Source organism: Notamacropus eugenii, chromosome X (genome assembly GCF_028372415.1).
Source record: "Notamacropus eugenii isolate mMacEug1 chromosome X, mMacEug1.pri_v2, whole genome shotgun sequence".
NCBI lineage: Eukaryota > Metazoa > Chordata > Mammalia > Diprotodontia > Macropodidae > Notamacropus > Notamacropus eugenii.
Window position 1 is genome coordinate 92,015,436 of NC_092879.1, and position 19,499 is coordinate 92,034,934.

Consider the following 19,499-nt stretch of genomic DNA (forward strand, 5'->3'; position numbering starts at 1 on the left):
CCCCCTTCAGATCTCCCTTTAGGAGATCAGCTGGAAAGGACCTTGAGGGGAAGAAACAATCTTGTGGAATTCCCTCATTTTGCAGATGAGGCAGCTAAGAAATGAAGGGATTTGCTCAAGGTCTCACAGCAAGGAGCAGACTTAAGACCTGACATCTCAGGCAGAACCTAGCCTACCCCCTCTCCTCCCCACCACACATACACTTTTGTTGACCTTAGCACTCTCTTGAAGGTCAGGTGACTTCCTGATTACCAAGTTCAGGGGCTTTGTCTCAATCCTCATTCCCCTTAACCCCTCTGAAGCCCTTAGCACCATTGATTTCCCACCTCCCTCATGACATTCTCTCCCCCCTCAATGTCTATGACGCTGAAGCTGTCCTAACTTGCATCCCCACACCCAAGAGCAATGGTCATTTTCCAAGGTTGATTCCTCAGCCGTTCTGTTCCATTTCCTCTGTCCATTGGAAAGCTTGTCCCCTTTAATAGCTTCCAGGTACTGCTCTCACTAACTGAACTGGTGGCTTTGGACAAGGCATAACCTGTCTAAGTTTCCATTTTCCTCATGTACAAAATACGAAAAAGAATTGAACTGGATGATTTCTGTGGTACTTGCAGGCCTGAAATTCTTTGCTGCGGTGACTCCTCAGTCCCTTTCTCTCTAATTGCATGATGGGCTCAGTTCACTTCACACACAGTAAATACATGTTTGCTGAATGTGTGACAAACATACTGTACTCTGCACACAAGTACTTACTGTATGTTTACTAAATGCAGTGACAAATCAAAGTACTCTCACTCAAAGTCATTGCCCTTTTTTAACTCTTAACAACTAAAAGTATACAACCTCCTGTGTGTAATGGAGGCCAAACCTCCACAGAGAGCTCATATAGCTTCACCTCCTGCTTTCAGCACAATGTGTTACCCAGTTATCATCTCATTTGCTCTGCTGTTAACGGCAGTGGCAACCACAGGAGGGGACCCCCAAGAAAGAATACTCAACAAAATGCTCTCGATTTTCCTTATTATGAAATAGAAAAGACAGAGATCATTAAGGGATTTCCTGGGAAAATCTCATTACCACATGGGAACCAATTCCAACACTGACATGCCTGAGAGGGAAGAAGGCAGGGGTGGCCCATCATACGCACTGGGGTGGGGTACAGGAAGAAATGCCAGCCTTGCCCCTGACTTGAATTTTTCAACTGCCTCCTGAACCATGCCATTATCTTATTTGAATCCAATGACAGTGTGTAATTTCATCTGCATTCGGCAGGTTTTGATACAAAGATGGCTTAGCCGAACCGGAAGAAGATATGGAGCCAGTGCCCACTGTTTATTGAGACTCCAATGCAGACAATCAAAATGGTTGTTTAATCAGGGGAATGCAAAGAAGAGAAAAATCTCTCTCCCATTACCCTTCCGATGAACCTGGGCCTAGGGAAACCCACTGAATTTCAGCCAAATGTAAGGAACCATGTAGATGGCTTGCTTCATTTTTCTGGTTTGGTTTTGGGGTTCTTTTCCTATAATTTTTTAAAGGCATAAAGTAGGTTTCCTCAGCAAGTCTAGAACAGCTGGGTTTTCTGGTCTAAATAGGGCCTGACTGGGAGTGGCAGCCCTGACCCAAGAGACAGGTGAAAAATCTGACTGTGAGAGATGTGCTGTTTCCTTCTGGGCTTTCTTAATCCCCAAATACCCTTGCCAAGGTGCTAAGGACCCTGGGGGTAGGGCCGACTGTTTGGCTTTCAGGATAACTTGCCAAGGACCCAAGCCCCAGGAAGGACCTCCCTGAGGGCAGGGACCGTTTGGGTCTTAGATTTACATCCCTAGCACTTGGCACAGAATAAATACGGCATAAGACCCAGGAAAAAAAATAGCCAACTGCATTGCATCGTACTTTAAAATATGCAACATACTTCATAAAAATCATCTTGTTTGATCTCTTAACAATCTCAAGAGGTAGCAGGAGAAATATTTTATCATATGTCTCCTCATCTTTTAGATGAAGATGAAAATAAGGCTCAGGTAGGTTAAAGGACTAATCTAGGGTCACACAGCCAGAACCAGGTCACAGGAAATTCCTGTTTGATCGTCTCTAAATGAATGTTCTGAAATATGTTGAGAGGATGGAGTGCCCAGTATGGTATCAGGAAGACCTGGTTTCAGACTTCTCCACTGATACTAGCTGTGTGACCCTGGGTAAGTCACTTCCCTTTAGCAGGGTTAAAAGAAGAAGGGATAGTGAAGTGGACCTGGCAACCTGACATCCTCGTACTCTTCTCCTTTATAAACAGGCACTGTCTTGGGTACTTTAATGTTCTGTTTTCCAGCTATTTTTTCATCTCTAGGGGCAGCTAAGTGACAGCATTAGATTTGGGAAGTCAGAAGATATAAATTCCAATCCTGCCTCATACGCTTCTCTCAGGCTCAATTTCTTCATCTCTATAATGGGGATAATAACAGAATGTACCACAGAGGCTATTGGGTACAATAAATGAGAGAACATGTGCAAAGTGCTGCAAAAATGAGAGGTTTTTTATTATTATTAGCACCATTATTTTTGCTGTTATTTCTGGACTTTTTTTAAAAAACATTTCTCTTGCTCTCCAAACAGTATCCTGAACACAAGATCTAGTGCTTTCTGAATGTTTTTTCTTTCTACCACAGAGATACCAGCTGAGGAGACTCATGCAAAAAATACTCGCGGGTAAGTTTTCCAATTATTAGCAGAGTCCAGTAGTTTGGGCCTAGCCTTTAACATGCTGGCTCTGTAACCCTGGAAGAAAGAGTCACTTAACCTCCTACCACCCATGCACCTCCTCTCCAAGTCTAGATATTATGCTAATTAGGTGAATACAAATAATAACTATGATAAGAGCACACATTTCTGTACCCTGTGAGGTAGGTAAAGAAGAGAACACTGAGGTTCAGGGTGAGGAAGTGACTCACTCAGTAACTGGGAAATGGAATCCCTCATTTTGTCTACCTAAACTCCTCCCTGGTTATCATAATCAATTCAGTTTCACTTAAGAGAGATTCTTTTAAGTTCCACAGATTAAAAAAAAGGAAAAACAAGAGCCAGCCTTGGAGTTAGGAAGATCTAGATTCAAGTCTGGCCTCTACCACAGATTAACTATATGACCTTAGGTAAGTCACTTCACCACTTGATGTTCTGGGAGGGTGACTGTAAGTCAGAGATAAGTTGCTGATCTTAACTGGAGGAGGGGACTTTTCACCCCGGGAATCAACTATTGAGATTTCCCTCCACTAACATAATCAGAGAATCACAGAATTTGAGAGCTGAAAGGGACCACAGTCCATGCACAAAAGGAATCCCCACGGCAACCTGCGTGTACAAGTAGGCTATGGTAGCTGGGTCATGACATGTATGGAGGAGGGGAGGAAAATGTAAGAAGGCTGGAAATGTAGGGAAGAGGCTTTAAGAGGCAGAGAAGTTTGTATTTATAATATATTTATGTTTGATCCTAGAGCTAATGTAGCTACTTGAGCACAGAGGCAACAGGGGCAGAGTTATACTCTAAGAATATCACCTTGACAGCTGGAGAGGATGGCATGAGGCAGGAAAACCAAGCAGAAGACTATTGCAGGAGTCAGGGTGACTGACTGAGAAACTGAGTGACCGGGGCTTGGACCAAGGATGTCCGAGTAGAGGGGAGGGGACTGAGATGTCGTGGAAACAACGACAGACAAGATTTGGAATGGGGTGAGAGTAAGAAAATATGGATGCTACAGAAGTTGTGAGCTTGGGTGAATGGGAAGACAGTGGTGCCCTTGACAGAGATAGAGAAATTTGGAGAAGGGTGATTTCGGGGTCGGGGAAGGAGAAGAGAATTCATTCTGTATTGGGCATGTTGAGTTTGAGATGCCGCATAGAACATTCAAGAGGTAGGTGGAGATTTGTCATGGAAGCTCAACAGAGAGAAGAATATAAATCTAGGAATCTTCTTCTTACTGAAGATAATCGAAGCCATGGGAGCAAACAAAATATTATAGAGTGGAAAGTGAAGGGGGGCCATGACAAACATTTTAAGGACACCCACAGTTAGAGGGAACAACAGTGAAGGAGACGGAGAGAGAGCAGTTGCAGAGGTAGGAAGAGTGATAGGTAGAGAACAGTGTCACCAAACCCTAGAGATAAAAGAGGGTGATCCACAGTGTCAGGCTGCAAAGAGGTCAAGGGGCATGAGGAGAAAGAAAACGCTATTCAGGAGATCTGGTAACTTTGAGGAAAGCACTTTGAGTGGAATGAGAGGATTGAAAGCCAGAGGGGAGAGAGTTTAGAAGAATGTGAGAAAAGGAAATAGAGGCATTGATTATAGACAGCTTTCTGAAGAAATTCAGTCATAAAGAGAGGGAGAGATATAGGATGCTATTCAACAGGGATGGTAGGATCAAGTGAGAGGGGTTTTTTTAAGGATAGAAAAAAATGGGCGTATTTTAGGCAATAGGAAAGGAACTGATAGCCTGAGAGAAACTGTATATAAGAGAGCAAGTTGGGGTGAAAGTGGGGGTAATTTGCTGATAAAAGCAGGAAGGGAGGAGATCAAGGCACATATTAAGGGGTTTCCCTTGGCAAAGTGAAGGGCCATCTCTTCATCTCAGATGGGGTGAAGGATGATATAGTGACAGACAACGTCTGAGTGATGTAAGATGTGGAAAGGAGAGGGAAGAAGACGGAACTTTTGGCAAATGGCTTCAATTTCTTTTCAGTGAAATATGAGGCAAAAACCTTACTAGAGAGGGGAGAGGGAGGGGGTGCCAAGAAGGGGTAAAGAAGACATGAGAAGGTTTGGAATAGCTACAGTGGAAAGTGAGGTGCAATGTTCTTTTTTCTGTTCATGATGTTCTTTCAACATGTACATGGTGGGAACAATCCAGGGCTGGGCAAAGCATGATGCATCAGTGAGAAAACAGGGGGTTAATGAAGTCAAAATTGGAGAATAGTGTCCAACTACACTGGTTCATCGATAGATCACAGAATGCAGCCAGCAACAACCTGGGAACAGAAGTCATGTAGCCACATTAAGGACAACAAAGAGGGTGAGGGATCATAAAACATAGGAAGAGATATAATAACAAAAGATTTTGATCAGATGAAGGAATGTTGGAATTCACGAACATTTATAGGTGACGACAAGGTCAGAGGTGTGACCTTCTCTGTGTGTAGCTAAGGTCATAGGAATTAAGTAGATTGGGGTACTGGGAAGGAGCATTGAGGGAGCATCAGTATCTATGTGAAAGTCCCTTAGAAAATGGGCAAGAGTTAGGGAGGAGAGGAAATCAGGCACTGAAATTGTTGAGGAAGGAAGATGAATCTTGAGATGACAGCTTCTAGGATCTGGATAGGGTGATAAATTTGGTTCTCTCCTTGGGCATCCTATTTCCTGTCACACTACTCCAGGTGGGTGCTGGGTTTCTGTTCTTTGTCACAGATAAGACCAAGAGTTGTCCATTGGAAGAAGGCCTTAGGGGACAGGAGCAAAGGCCCAGACCGTACAAGGGGAGGCAGCCCAAGACATGGTATTCTCTTCAAGGGGGATGGGGAGCAGGGCAAAAAGAAGAGAGTGTAGAAACATGTCCCTTCCTATTTCTCTAAACTGTCTCAGCCACAGTTAGGAGTGGGACCCCAAAACAGGGTTGGCTTTCCGCCCCAATGACATTCTTAACAGATCACTCATGAGGTTTTTTACTTGTGACTGTTTTTAAAAGCATGAAAAGAAACTGAGAATTCTTCTCAGACCAAGTCTCTCCCCCACCCCAAGCTGGAGGTCATCAGGGCCAGGCTCCAGGCAGAAAGGAAAGGGGCAAGAAACTCAAGGTTCTAATCCCAGAAGGCACCCATGAAAGCTCCCTGGTGAGGGGATCTGAAGCCACTTTGGCAATGTCTCTTCTCCACTGTATAGAATTCACTGTACTGGCCACAATATTGGTGCATGCCAGCATCATCCTAATCTATCACAATCGTACCATGTTTTCCCTTATTGGATCTCATTGGGGAAGTAGCAGAATAGAAAAAGCATGGGTCATAATTCTCACATAGACGTAAATAGCAAAACACTGTAAGAGGCCATAGCAGAAATCCAGAGACCCAGAATTGGAGTTACAGGTCCTGGGTTTGAAATGCTTACCAGCCCTGTGACCTCAGGCAAATGCTGGAACCTTTCTGGGCCGTGCATCCCTCTGTTGTAAAATGAAGGATGCTTTGGCTGACCTCTAAGGTCCCATCCACACCCAAATATAGCAAGCTAAGATGCTATGACTAGCTTTTAGGCAAAATCATTTGCTACAGGGAACACAGCTTGGAAACAATCTACCTTACCTTGCTCTCGTCTTGCAATGACTACCTTTCTGACGTAACAAGCCTGCTTCCGACACCAGTGACTCTGGGCAAGGCACTTCCACCTTTGAGTCTCAGTTTCCTCATCTGCAAAATAGAGCTAGTAATGTCTGTGGTGCTTACCTCAGAGGACTGTTATGGCGCTCGAAGGAAATAATACTAATAAAGCAATTAACATCTATATAATAATACTGGTGGTAGTGTATGCTTCTGAGACCGTAAGATGAACCACAACTGAGTTGGGCAAATATCCTCTGACTCCCAAGTCAGGGCTGTGCCCACTCACTACACCCTGCCCGAAAGTCAGTATTCCACAGGTTTCCACAACCTCCTCATTGGATCTCAAACCTGGGGACTCAATTCTTCTACAGGTGAGTTTGAATGTCAAACCTGAAAAGCATCAGCCCAGGTACTTGACAAGCTACTAGTGTTTAGTTTAAATGATGGTTTCTCAAGTAACCACGCTGATACCCTGAGCAGATCACCTGTGCCAGGGCTAATATCCTGAAATCTACTGAAATGCTACCTCAAAGTTGGCCAAAAACAAAAGAGACTTCACAAAACTCCATTTACCTCCTGACCTACTTGCTCCCCTCCCCTCAGATTCTCCCTTAATTGCTCAATTCCTGTTTCTAAAGCACAGACCTCACCATGTCATTCCCTTGCTCAAGAAACTCCAGTAACTCCCATTTGCCTCTAGGATAAGGTACAATAAGATGCAAACTCCTATTTTGACATTTAATGTCCTCTACAATCTGACTCCAGTCTATATATCTATACTTATCTCAAATCACTCCCTCTTGTCTACTACTGCTACTGCTGCTGCTGCTGCTACCACCACCACCACTACTAGCATTCATATTTATTTTATATTTATATGTGCTAGGCGCTTTATAAATATTATCTAATTTCATCCTCACGACAACCAGAAGGAAGGGGTACTATTATTAGCATCCCCATTTTACAGATGAGGAAAAATGTAGCAGACAGAGGTGAAGTGACTTGCCCAGGGTCACACAGCTAGCAAGTGTCTGAGGCTGAATTCAAACTAAGGTCTTTCTGAATGTTCCTAGTCAACCTAGCTGCACTTCAAACTCCACAACCATCTCCTATCTCTGTACCTTTGTACAGGCTGTCCCATGTACCTGGAATTTTCTTCCTCCTAACTTCTACTTCTTGGAATCTCGAGCTTCAGGGCTTAGCTCAAACGGTACCTTCTGCCCTGAGGCCCCCAGTTATTAGTGCCTTCCCCCCCAAAATTACTTTGGATTTGTTTTGAATTGTCTTATCTGTTGACTAGCTGTGTCCCTCCAGCAAAACTGATTGAACGTCTTGAAGGCAGCAATGGCTTCATTTTTGTCCCCGGCACCTAGTGTAGTAGGTGCTTTAATAAATAAAGGCTTGTTCGATTGAATCAGATCAGTCAGCCACCCAGGATGCCACAAAGACAATCACAAGGGGCTGCAAGGAAGTGCCCCCCTTCCTTACCCCATACGTCTGTAGAAAAAGACTGAGAGATCCCATTCCCAATAGAACCTGGACCCTCTCCCAGGTGGCTGCCCAGAACTGATTTAACACCTTAAGAATCTCCATGCAGAATGCCAGGCAAAAATAGCAGAGTAGCCGCCTCTGGTACCCTCCTGTTACCATGGCGATGGTTTCTCCTGTTCCAATCGGATCCCATTTTCTCTTAAAGGAAATCAGAAAATGTATCCTAGTGAAACAATCTGGATTAGAGTGCAGCAAAGCCAGGGCAGGGTGAATTCCCAGATCCCTAGAACAGCTCCATCCAGTGGCAAGGGGCTCTCTTTGGCCTGTGGATTCCCCAGTGCCTAGCACAGTGCTTGGAACATAGTAGGTGCTCAGCCTCGTTGTTGGATCAATTGATTTGAAGGGAACCTGTGGTTGTTTTTTTTTTTCTTGTGTATGCTTTCAGCAGCTCGGATGACATGCTACACTCCAGATTGGGAGAAACTAAAGTTGAACCCCAGGCTCTGCCAGGTGAGCCCAGCCTCACCTAGGATTTATCTACTAAGTCATAAATTGGTGATGATCAGCAAAAGTGAAGGGAGTTCCCATGCCACCAGAACCGTGCTCCCAAAAGACCATCCTCTCTCAGCAAAGACTTAGGAGACTCAGGGGTGATAGAAGGCTGGAAGTCTGGGCTCCATTCTCAGACTTGCCATTGAGGAGATCTAATACGCCAATTAACCCCTCTGTGGGACTTTAGCTTCCTCATTTGAAAAAGCCCACGGTTCTAACCCTTCTCCTGTGCTTACCTCACTGGGAGATAGAGTCTTATAAGATACTATCAGCAAATTGCTTTGCACAAGCCTTGGCCAGCCAGTTCTGCCCTGGGTGTTTTGTATTTCTTGGCACCTCACAGGGCACACCAGTGATCTAAGGGCTTAGGCTACGTTACAAAGATGGGGAAATTCTAATCTGTCTTCAGATAATTGAAAGACCCTCACCAGAAAGAGGGTTTGGATTTGGATTTCTTCTGCTTTGCCCCAGAGGGCAGAATCAGGAGCTCCAGGTGTTTGGGTCAAAGAAGCAAATTTAGGCTCCTTAAAGGACAATTAGCTCTTTTGTTAATCGCGCCCCAGAGGGGGCATTGCTAGGTGGCTCACTGAAGACCTAGTGACTCCCCATCTCAGCAACTGGTTCCCAGGCCTCCTCCTTAGCCCATTGAAGACAACTGAATTCTCACTCTCCTCCACAGTCAGGGTGCAGGCAATGGGTGTACTCTGCCCTGCCCCACCTCAACCATGGGCAGCAAAGCTGGGCAAAAGCCTCTGGATCTCCTGCCATTCAACACTCTGAAGCCTTGAGAAAGCATTAAAAACATCGAAAGATGGAGAACAACCCTGTCCAAATGCCACAGATATTATCAGTGTCTATGTCTTCCCTCCCCAGCCATCCTAAGGACAGAGCTCCTGTGATTCAGCTCCAGGATCTCCCTGAGCACCTCACCTCTGGTAAGGAGTCAGGAAATGTTTGCATTCCCCAGGTTTGCAAAGCAGACAGCGGAGAGAAGGATGGAGATAGAGGTACTAGACATCTATACTATTTCAGGCTACTACTCCTTCTGCAGAGTCTGCATAAGCCATTGAGTCCTCGCCACCATCATCCTTGAAGAGAAAAAGGCCCAAGTCAGGAACACGTCAAATACAGCTCCTTCCAAACCCAAGAAGCAAAGTGATGGAGTTAGCTCAGTAGGCCACGCTAAGGATAGGTCCATCCAGCAGCCAGGAATTCACTTACAGCCTTGGATCATCAGCACCTAGCACGGTGTTTGGCATAGAGAAGGTACTTAAGAAATGCTTGTCATCGATCCATTCGGAGAATCTGATTTTTCCTAAGCACACGCTGAGCAGCAACATGGCATAGGGGATGGTGCTACATCTGGGGTAAGAAACAACTGGGTTTGAATCTACTTGCAGTCACTAGTTGCCTGGCCCTGGGGCAGATCACAAATAGTCCTCTGCAAAGTTAATCAATGAATTATAAAGCATTTTTTTTTTAAAGCCAAGGCTATAGGTTCTATACCCATATGGGTCCTTTAGTTTCACACAGAGAAAATCTTCCAGTAAACCAGTCAGCTACGCTGCCCAAATAGATGGCTGTGGGCCCATATCTGAAGAGGAATCCCTTCTGTAACATGCCCAACATACAGCCTTTGCTCAGAACCTTTCAATGAAGGGGACCCCTATCACCTTCCCAGGAAGACCATTTGGCTTTAGGACGGCTCTAATGTTAGAAAGGCTTTCCTCAACGCCAAGTCTCAATTGACCACTTTGTCATTTTCTACCCGTTGTTCCTGGTGTGCCTATTTGGCATATTGTTATGTTGCGTGGGCATTTCTTGTTCAGGTATAGGTTGAACTAAGTAACCGTTGAGGCCCTTTCCACCCAGGGATTCTGGGACTCAGCACAGATGACTCCTTTATCAGGCTGCCATTTTTAAAGTAAATATGTAACATGGATTGTTGAAAGCATGCCTGTTTCCAGTCAACCATGTCAAGGCTCTGGGGGCCTGCTTCAGGTCATATGTGACTCTGGAGCTTGGGTGAGCCCCTACCCTCAAGGAAATGATGACATGTCCCCAGATGATTTATCAGATGCACATACTTGAGCTAATGGTATTCCAGCCCCCTACCTTTTTCTGTGACTATAAAATATGCAATAGTTTTTAGGCATAACCCCTGTGTCAGTTTCCACGTGGTCATGAACATATAGCTATATCTGCCCCTTTTATGTTCTTTTTAGGTGTTTGGTGAACAAGTATCCCATAGGGAATGTGTCCAGGACTGGGAATGACTTTTTGAATTCTGAAAGGCCCAAACTCCTTGGAGGCCTGTGGGATGTCAGCTTCCCTGGAGCAATAGTAACTGACAATAGGGTAAGTACCACCATTGAAGGCAGCCAGATAGCCTAGTGAATAGAGTTCTGCCTTTGGCGCCAAAAAGATGTGAGTTCAAATTCAGTCTCAGACACTTACTAGCTGGGTGACCCTGGGCAAGTCACTTAACCTCTTGGTCTCACTTTTCTCATCCATAAAATCGGGATAATAATAGCACCTATCTCATGAGTTTTTGTGAAACCCAAATGAGAACCGCTAGCTATCATAATTATCATGAAATGAGAGGATGGTCACCCAGAGACTTGACCTGATTCATGTTACCAGCACACAAATGCTGGGAGTGGTTGGACAGTGCAGAGCCCAGGTGAAATAGAAGATGCCTGATTAGCAGTCTAGCAAAACTGCTTCATGTTCTGATGATGCTTATGTATTAGCCTATTATAACCTCATTAGTAAGTTAAATTGCTGAATCCTGTTAATATATCCTGTGATTCTTCTACGGTTAGCAATTCTGTGTATAAATAAACTATCTATCCCATACCAGATTCATATTTATACACTGAGTCCCTTTTCCACTCTTTTTTGGGGAACCCTGCTTTCAAGTTATGCCTTGAATTACTCGAATTAGCATCATTCCCAGGACTAGAGTAGAAGGTTGGTAATGAGCCAATACAAATGGAGAAAAGGGATCCTTTTGTCTTTAGAAGCCAGGATCCCCAGCACTGAGCCCAGTCTACAAATGACCATGACTGGGTTCAAGACAGGAAGGGACAAGTGCTTCTGCCCACATGGGCTCAGCTAGCTCGTCTCTCAAAGCTAGGCATGGGACAAGAGATTACGAGCTGCAAAGGATCTTAAAGGTCATTTAGTCCAATGTTCTCATTTTAGGCCTACAGAGGGGAAGCACAGTTAATGGTGGAGCTGTGATTAGAACCTGGGTCCTCTGACTCTGAACCATCCCATGGTACTGTAGCGTCCAAAAGAACACTTGGGGAGAGAGAATGGCAGCCTTAGTGTAGCCTCATCCTGGTTCCTGGAAGGACAGCATATTCTTTCCTAGTACATTTTAATGCAATGTCCTCCATGTTAGGGAAGGACAACTCATGGGAAATAAAAGGAAAATTCCAAGTCCCTGGACTCTCCTCGCCACAGAAACTCTGGGCCTGCTCTCTCATGTGGCCTTCAGCCATTCTGAAAGTGGTGACCATTTCTGTTCAATGCATCCTCATTTCTGGAAGCAATCCTTTAAAACCTACTCAGGGAGATGGAGCTGATTCACCTTGGTAGGCCAGCTGTCCCAATTCAAGCCATTCTAAATCCAACAAGAAAGAAGCTGGGGTGGGGGTGGGGGCTGGAATTCAGTGGGTAAGCAGAGGGGAAAGTTTGGGGGACAAAGGGAATAGAAAACTTTGCCATTTTGGAGGATCGGATGCCCCGTCCAGGTCTGTAATTAGGTAAGGAAGAAATCTAGAAATGCAGTAGAAGGCTCTGATCAAAAGAATCATGGGGTGAGGCAGTCTCTATCTCTTGTTGTTTGTAGTTTTTGTTTGGGGTCTAGACCTGTGATTTCATCTTTGTATAGAATTCCCAGTATGGAAACCCCCTTCACTGATGCATGTCAGCACCTCCTCTGAAACATATAGCCATAGGACAGCTGCATGGGCCTTGGTCTAACAGTCTGTACGTCAGAGGAAGGACTTGAACCCAGGCTTTCCTACTCCAGCCACATTGGCATTGCTACTCTGGCATCCACAGTAGGCTTCCAAATAGACAGCTATTCCAGGGAAGCCCCCTGTTGTCAACAGTGTGATAAGGTCCTCCAGCTGTAGGATCCAGGTTAAAGACATGCATTTCTCCATACCTAGGCAGCTTTGCTGATTCACAACCTGTTCAAACAAATTTAATCTTTTGGTAACTAAGGAGAGAACCTGTTTTTTTGATGGAAAGAAACCAGCGACAATTGTGAGCAGGAGAGTGAGAGGTGAAAAGGAGAGGGAGAGAGGGAAGGGAGAGAGGAGGGGAGAGAACAGAGAGGAGAGAGAGGAGGCAGAATTAGAGGGAAGAAGACAGGAAAGGAAGGAGAAGGGGAAGGAGGGAGAAGGAGAGGGAGAAAGATGAGGATAGGAGGAGAAGGAGGGACAGGAGGGGAAGGAGGGAGAGGCAGGGACAGAGGGAGAGAAAGAGATATTTTTGAATATTGCGACTTTCACTGAAACTGTCCAACAAGGCAGAAATATGGGTTTGAACAAAACATGACCATGTTTAAAGTAAACCCCTCCTTGGCCCAATTATGGAACTCGGAATATTTGGCCTCGATAACAGGACTAGGACCCAAGCGATGAACTTCAGGAGAGAGGGGATGCCACTTTGGCTGGAATGGTCCAGTGGAAGATCATCATAGAATGGATGAGCCCACAGCCAGGAAGCTCCTAGGTGAGATGATCTGGCTTAATATTAACAACCTGGCAAATACATTGAGCATCCATAAGATACACACATGCTGTCCCAACCATGAACAGAACAGATTGCAAAAAGAACATCACAGACTGAGCTCCAGAAAGAACCTTGAGGCCATCCAATTGAGCTGCCTCATTTTGCAGATAAGATAATTAAGGCCCAAACAAGTGAAGTGACTTACCCAAGGTCACACAGGCAGGAAGTAGCAAGTATGGGACCTAGTTCCCTTTTCCATTGTGCCATGGACTTCCCAGCCAGCCCCTACAAAATCCAAGTGTTTCTTCATGCCTCTACAAACCCCAAGGGAACTTCTGCAGGATGCTGGCCCATAAAATACAATGGGGGCAACCCAATCCCAAAGAGTACAAATGATGGAGAATCCTCCTCCCCTGGGTGCCAGCAGGTGCATTCAGTCTCTCCTGGGACCCAATCCTGGAGAGTTCCTTACAGGACCCCAGTACCTCTTGGCCACCAAACTGCAGAGGCAGATAACTCAGCATGATGCATTCCTCTGGTGCACACCGAACTCACGGAGGGATGGGGTGGGGGAAGGTGGACTTTTAAAGCCGTTCTACCATAGCCAAGACTCAGGGGGAAATACTATTAATAAGGAGTCTGTCTGATGTGGAGGGGCCTCCGGAAGAACAGATGGGTTGGGGGTGTGCAAGGAAGCATCCAAGTAAGTGTGAAGCCGCAGAGAGGTGTGAAGAGGCCCCTGTCTCCCAGCTCTCCCTCCCCACCCCTTCCAGTGCCTCAGCTGAGAATTCCCTGACTCACTGACAGGCAGGCCCCTCAGAGGGAACCCAAGGGAGCTCTGGCTTACTTGCAGGAAAGACACAAGAAGAGCAACCCTGGTGGGGAAGTGGGAGGAGGTTGGCCCCCAAGGACACATTTTGAGGTTGCGATTACAGAATTGGAACCATTCCTCCTGCATTCCCTCCTCCCTCAATTCCCACGTTCTCTAGTCCAATTCAACAAACACTAAACAAAGGCTCCAGACCATGAGAGGAGCCCTTCATCCCAAGGTCACAGCCTGTGATCTGCCCTACAAAGATCCCTGGGAGCAGCAGGCTCAAAGCCAAGTGGTGCTACTCAAGGGCCCACTGAGATGGGGGGAAGGGCAGAAGGAGTCCTGGTCCTGGGTGCAGGATGACCTGTGTTCAGATTCTTTCTCGGCACTTAACCAGTTATGTGACTTTGGGTGAGTCACTGCCCCGCTTTGGAAAGTGAGATTACTGACACCTGCAGGGTACCCGCCTTGCCAGGGGTGAGGTACAAATGGGACACTGCTGGGGAGAGACACCCAGCAAATGTGCCAAGTGCTACCTTAAATGATAGGTCTACGGGGCATCTGTGCCCACCCTAGGCTGTCCAAGCCTCCCTCTTTCCCACTTGGCACAAGCCCCTTCTTCCTGAAATATTGAGTGAGACTTTCCGCTTTGTAGGTAGCCCCAGCTATTTGGGGAGCCTTTTCAAATCTAAATGGAGAAGAAAAGCGAGCTGACCTTGAGAGCATAGACTGACCTAGTCTGAAAGAGCAAGAAATCCGGGAGGAGAAGGGGCAGCAGGATGGGGGGTGGAGGAAGGGAAGGGGAAAACAACGGGTTCTCTTAGCATCCCCTGTCGGGGAGCGCTGCCCTCTGTGCCCATGAGCCCACTGGCACCACTGCCCAGCCTGCCTCCTGCTACCTGGCCAGGGCACTATTGTCCTGCAGTAGCTTGATTCTGCCAGAGCCTGAATCCGAAATTGGCTGTAAAATCCGTAGTGAACTCTGGAAATGGAAAAATTTACCCTGACAGCACAGGGCAATGTTGATAAATTCAACAGAGGATGGACATAATATTTTTGAAAGTGAGAAAATACAGGCAGGGATAACACTATTTCATATACAGCAAATAGAAATGCATATCATCTCCAGTACAGCCACGGGACTGACGAAGTCTAGTTCTCCTCTCACACACCTGGAGCTGCCCACCGGTCTGATTGTCCAATTTTTACTGTGCCTGGAGTGCTGGACCGAAAGGCAGAAAGCTCTGGCTTTGATTCCAGTCTTCCACACTTATTACCTGTGTGACCTTGGGCAAATCACTTAACCTCTATGGGACTTAGTTTCCCCATCTGTAAAATGAGGATGTTAGACATGAGAACTTCTAAAATCCCCTCTGAGCAGCTAGGCAGCACAGTGGAGTCCTGGAATCAGGAGGATCTGAGTTCAAATCCGCCTGTGCCTCCGTTTCCTCATCTGTTGAATAATGCATTTCATAAGATGACCTCTTAGCTACCTTCTAATTCAAAATCCATGCTCCAACAACCTAGACCTCTAAAATGTCCTCTCCTGGCTCTCAGTTGTATAGAGAATAAAGGTCTGGGAGTCAGGGAGAGCTGTATTCAGATCCTTCTGTGTGACCCTGGGCAAGTCCTTTTATCTCAGAGCCTTAGTTTCCTCATTTGTAAAATGGGGGTAATAATAGCACCCATCTTCCCAGGGTTGTGGTGAGGTTCAAAGGTTCAAAAGCATTGGTGGAGAACTCTGCAGACCTTCCAATGCTGCCTACACATGAGTGATGATGATGGCGGTGATGACCTGGGTGCTGGGAATGACATCAGACTTGGTGGCTCCCCTGTTGTCTTGCTGCCTAGGGGGTCCCACGGGGATCTTCACCCAGAGTATTGGGCACAGTGCCTGGCACACATGCCCCTGGAGCATAGCTGCCATGAACCCTTATAAGTGGCTGTTGACTTGGGGGAGCAGATGTGACTGTGTCCTGGCTCCAACCTTTGCCACCCTCAGGGCCTTTACTCAGGACTCCTGGGCTCCTCCTAAGCCCACTGGATGTTCATATCATCAGGCATAGGCCACTTGCTCCAGGCAAAGGAGATGAATTCTGCTCTTGAACCACTGGCTTTTCCCAGTGGGTCACTCCACAATCATTGTGCCCATGTCCGTGTAATTGTGATGCACTGAGCCGACTCCCTGGTGACACAAGGAAATTCAGTACCCAAATCCCAAGGGTGTGGAGGGACTAGGGAGGGGGTTTGACTTGCTGGGAGGGGAAATGTCTTCACTGAGTGGGGAGGGTCTCCAGGGAGGTGACATAAGGGCTGAGTTAGTGTGGATTGCTACCCCAGTTCAAGGGACCCCGGGACAGAAGTCCAAGCCCTTTCTAACTCCCTCTGCTAACTGGCAAGCTTTCTAAGGCCACAGCCACCCCCACCCCCCTTCCCTCCCATCCCTGCCCAGGAGAGGCCCAGGATTAGTAAGTACAGTAGCAGCTAAGACCTCAAAGCCTGGAAAGTCCAGTAGCAGGTATAGCAGAATCATTCCAAGTGCACATTTCTTGTAGTAGGGTACAGTTTTTTTTTTCTAAATTTTCATTTAAGCAATTGGCTTCCCTTTCTCCAAATTCAACCTTTTGTTTTGCGCTGGCCCTTCCTTGCCAGGACAGCTGGCAGGGACAGCAAGGGCATCCCTCTCCCTGGCAGTTTGCCATGTTGGGCCCACTCCTGGACACACGACTTTCCTCCTTATGCCTATATTTACATCTGGGAAGTGAAAATTGGCTCATGATCTAGGGCTCCTGCTTGTTCAAGGATACCCGGGTTCAGAGTCCCAGAAACTCTGTGCTTCAAGGGCCTTCCACTCACCCTGTACCTGAGGAAGAAGCAGCCCCACTCCAGCCAGCCTTTGCTGGACTGCCTCCAAGGCTGGAACCCGGTTCCACTCGGGGACAGCTCCAGGGGCAGAAAGCTTTCCTTGTTACCAAATCAGAGCCCATTCCTCTGGGGCCAAGGAGAACAAGGTGAATCTGTCCTTCCCCAGCATGGCCTTGCAAATCCTCAGACATCTGTCAAGGCCTTGCTTTCAACCCAGTAATGTCCATATGCTCCATTCTTCTTGAGCATATCAAATCTGTTTGGGGCAACTTTGTTAGCCTTCCCTCATTGCCTGCTGGGTTTTCCAGTAGTGCCTGTTCCTTGATTTTATCTTTGTATCCCTGACCAAGCAGGGTACCTGGCATGTACACAGATAATCTATTGTTATGTTGCATGGGGAATTCTCAGTGTGGGAACTCCCTTCACCAAAGCAGATCTCCACCATCACAAGCTGCCTTGTTGAGTGGCAGTCTCCAGTTGTTCCCACATCTGGACAGGTTAGTACGACTGTCAGATTTTCCATTCTCTTCCCTCCATGGGGGTTGATTTCCCTCTGGTTGAGAAATGTCTTGTCTTTCTATTGGTTGTGGTATATATATTTGGGATGTTCTGTGTCATGCACAGCTGAGCTTTGGGAATGGGGGGAATCTATGAGAAGCATCACCTTGGAAATGTGGTGGGCAAGTCAACAGTGTCATGTGGTTTCTGGGGCAAGAAAACTCAGGCTTAGGCTGTCTGAATAGGAATGCGGTGTCCAGAGTCCTATCCTGAGCCCTACCCATCCATTTATTCATTCATTCAGCATGCATTTATGAAACACATGGTATATGGTGAGCCATGTGCTTGGTAGGCACTAGAGATACAGGGACAAAGATGAGAAAGCACCTCTCCTTGAACAGCTGATGTTCTGTTGGGGTGAAATGACATGTTCCCCAGAGAAGTGATTACGTTCAGTTCTGGATGCCTCTTGTGAAGAGGGATATGGACCAGGTACCTCTACTACTATAAGTGGCAGCCCATTTCTGACCAGGTAAATCCCAGCAAACAGCCTGAGGCCCAGAGATGTAAAGTCAACTTGCCTCAGATGTGGGATTTGAACCCAAGGCTCCCTGACTCAGAGGCTAGCCCTTTAGCTATAAGCCCCCATCGCTTTTGTTCATAGTAGATGCTTGATATACAATGAAGCTCTCTGTCCTTCAGAAAGCCTTCCCCGCTGGTCCCCCTCTGCCTCCTGGGCTCCTTGAGGACCACATTCATTTGGCAGGTGCAGTAATTGGTAGGTGGCGTTGTACTGGTGTATGCCCATCCAGCTGTCCCTCCTCACCTTGTGCGCCAGAGCTCCATAAGGTCGGGAGCCTGTGCCGCACCAGGCGTTGGCACAGTGCCAGGCACACAGGCAGCGCTCCACAAATGTTTGTGCAGGAGCCTAACCTGGCATCCTGGGGCCCAGCGTTGACAAACAGCCTCTGCTTTGTCCTGGGGCTCAGTGGCCATCTGGAAGGCCTCGCGTCCGGGGCTGGCCACCGCAGCTCCATTCCCTGACCTTGCTCTGACGCCCCGGATGCCTGGGCCTCAATGCCTCTCCCTAAATAATGGCCCTGTGTTCACAAGTGGGAGCCTTGCTGGCTCCCTCACCTCGAGACGTTGTCCCCTGGGACCTTTCTGCCAGCTCCCCCTCCCTCCCCTTCTGTTCTGATGGATCACATTCAGCTCTCACTGGCCTCACCTGGCATGCTGAGTGACAATGCTGATGTGGAGCCTGCCAGGGCCACGGAGGCAAAATTGCAAATTGCATGTAAAGAAATTAACCTCTGAGCCTTTTCTGAATGGGGCAAAGAGTCAGAATGCAGGCATGTTGAGCCATGTATCAGCGCTCATTATTTTCCTGAATGTGGCTTCATAATTGGTTCTGATGAAAAGCAGGTGGGGGCGGGGGAAGAAGGGGGGAAGAAAACTCAGTATTGAAACACAAATAGCCACCAAGCCCTGCCTGTGTGGGAAAAAGCAGTGCGCCAGACAAAAGGCGCAAAGTCCGGGGGCTGTACTTCTATTGAATTCAAAGAAATTGGACTTGCTTTCTTATTGGAGTTCAAGTTACCAGCAAGTAATTTAGTGTAGTAAATGTAGTAGCGCGCTTTCTCTCTCTCTCTCTCTCTCTCTCTCTCTCTCTCTCTCTCTCTTTCTTTCTCTCTCTCTCTCTCTCTCTCCCCCGTGTCTCTCTGACTCTGTCTCTGTCTCCCCTTTCTGTATCTCTCTCATTCTCTTTGTCTGTTTCTGTCTCTCCTTCTCTCTGTCTCTCTCATTCTCTCCTTCTCTGTGTCTCTGTCTCTCTCCTTTCTGTCTCTCTCTCATTCTCCCCTTTCTTTCTCTGTGTCTATGTCTCTCCTCTCTGTCTCTCATGCTCTCCTCTCTGTCTCTGTCTCTCCTTCTGCCTCTCTCTCTCATTCTCTCCTTCTCTTTATCTGTCTGTCTGTGTCTCTCTCTCCTGTCTGTCTCTCATTCTCTCCTCCTTCCCTCTGTCTGTGTCTCTGTCTCTCATTCTCTCCTCTCTTTCTCTGTCTGTCTGTCTCTGTCTCCCTCTCCTTCTCTGTCTCTCATTTTCTCCTTCTCTCTGTCTTTGTCTCTGTCTCTCTCTCTCTTTCTGTCTGCCTCTGTCTCATTCTCTCCA